The sequence below is a fragment of the Emydura macquarii genome, unplaced genomic scaffold (assembly GCF_026122565.2).
Source record: "Emydura macquarii macquarii isolate MOO-44397 ecotype Brisbane River unplaced genomic scaffold, CSIRO-AGI_Emac_v2 contig_691, whole genome shotgun sequence".
Lineage (NCBI taxonomy): Eukaryota > Metazoa > Chordata > Testudines > Chelidae > Emydura > Emydura macquarii.
Window position 1 is genome coordinate 10,243,243 of NW_027130828.1, and position 2,180 is coordinate 10,245,422.

At 60.9% G+C, this 2,180-nt stretch overlaps 1 long non-coding RNA gene across 1 annotated transcript; it reads left to right on the forward strand.

The window, feature by feature from the left end:
* The first annotated feature begins 621 nt into the window (after positions 1–621).
* Positions 622–1,939, forward strand: LOC137148697 (uncharacterized). The gene is made up of 2 exons (XR_010918554.1): positions 622–870; positions 1,302–1,939. It is a non-coding gene; the product is annotated as an uncharacterized lncRNA (long non-coding RNA).
* Positions 1,940–2,180: the final 241 nt, after the last annotated feature.

Consider the following 2,180-nt stretch of genomic DNA (forward strand, 5'->3'; position numbering starts at 1 on the left):
TCTTTTAGTTCATTTCTCAGAATCAACCAGAAATCACTTTCCAATCCTCTTCGCCTTTCCAAGGCATTTGCAAAGGGCGCAGATGAAAATACTGCAGCCAGATTTCTGGAGGGGTGTGTGAGAATAAGGGAGTCATTTGAGAAGGGGAAAAAAACCCCTTTAGGGGTTGAATTTGTTTGAGCACCAGAAAGCGGAGAGGATTTCGAATTTCTTTTCCTAACACCGGCACCGTCTCTGTGCGCCCTGGGACAGAATGGAGCCCATTGTTAAACGGGGAGAAATCCATTTGTACTGCGGACTGGAAGCTCCTGTCTCTTTTGAACTTTAGAAGAAAGTCGCCCGCATGGAAAGACCTTTTTTTTTCTTTTCTTCTTCCTCTCCCTTAAACATCTGTTTGGAGCAATCCAGGCTCCAGGGCACAGCTGATCCCTAAACCCCTTCCCAGGTCATTAAAAAGATCTTAGTTCAACCCGGCAAAGTCTAGCACCGTTATTGATCAGGAGGGGAAAATAATTAAACAAGATTGGGGATTTGCCAGAACTAATAACGCGGGGGGGGGGGGGCTCATAGCCAAAAGCTGCGGGTGCGTGGAGTTAAAATGCAGTCTGCCCGGGGCCGATCATTAACGCAGCCTGCGTCAGAAAACCGGCCCCGGTTCGGTTTTCTTGTGGGGCTGCCCGGCTGCGGCGTGGGATGCGCCTCACCTGCCCGAGCTCGGCCCGGATCGTGCCGCCCCACTAACCCCCCGGCACCGGGCGGAGGTGCCGCTCGCTTCGCTTCGCTTTCCCGTGCAAAAGGAAAAGGAAAAAGAAAAGCCAATCGCCTCGGCCAGCCGCTCGGTTCGTGCAGCTCCGCGATCAGCTGCCCGGGGTTTGCTTTCCTCTCTCTCTCCCCGGTTCAAATCAAATCTTACGGGGGGGGGGGGAATTGTGGCTGCAAAACGTCCGACTGGCAACCGGGGTGCGTCCCCCCCTGCCCTGGGAAGTTCCTGCCTGTGCCGTTTATTAAGCATTCATGGGCTTTTCTTTCGCGTTTGCTTGCAAACTGACAAAGGGGCAGGCTGCTGTTTTGGGGTCTTTTCTGCTGGAAAAAGGGCTCGGAGACCCCGCGAACAAAAGCAATCCTGCCACTGTTTTCAATGGCTCCGACTCGAGGAGGAGCACATTTGGCAAAGCCGGGGGGGGGCGGGGGGAGCGGTGAATGGCCGGTGTTCTGCCTGAAAGGCAGGGCTGAATTTAATGGGGAGCTCGGGGTTTATTTGTTGGGATCACATTTAATTAGCTTAGTACAACCCTTGACAGACAAAGCGGCCTCAATCTGTATCCAATCTGAAGCTCGTTTGGAAAGCGGCGCCCCTGGAAAAGTCAAAAGAGAAAAGGAGAAAGAAAGCGGAGCTCGGAGCAGAGGAGCCGGGGGGGAGGCAGGTGACTGGCACGCGTGGAACAAGGGAGCCTGGGGGCACAAGGCAGGATTCAAAAGGGGGCGAGGAAAATAGACTCTGCCTCCGGGGTTACCCACTCCAGGGCGAGCCGGGGCCGGGGCTGAATGGGGGCGAGGAGGCGCAAAGCGAACAGGCCGAGGCGTGGCGCCGGAGCCAGCCGGCAGCAGGGGGGCGGCTATGGGAACCGGCCCAAATGTTACCTGCCCCGACGGCGCGCCCACAATAGCGGCGGGCTGGGAAAGGGCCGGCCCGGGGGATCCGCTCCCCCCCGCCCCGCACACCAGGGTCTGGAAGCCGGCTGGGCCGAGGAAAGCCCCGGCGAGGGTGGGTGAGAACCGCGCGTCCCAGGCGGAGGAGGCGGCTCCGGTTCTCCGCGCCCGGGAGTCGGGGGCAAGGATTCCCCGAGGCTGCCCCGGCCCTTGCTGCCCCGTGGGGGGTGCCCAGGATCCCAGCCCCCCCCCCCCTGCAGCTACACGATCCCAGGGGAAGCGCTCGCCACAGGCTGGGGCAGCCGGATCGCTGGGCGAGCAGGGACCGCTCCCCGCCCGGGGGGGCTCCTCGCCCGAACCGGCCTGGAGGAGGCGGCTGCGGCTTCCCCCGCCTCGCTGGGCCCCGGCCAGGCAGCCGGCGGATGGGGCGACGTGAAAGGCGGGCGAGGCTGGTCTCGGCCCCTGGACCGCACTACCCCGGACCGCTTCCGCCCGCTCAGCCAGGCACGCTCTGCTGCCCGCACATGCGG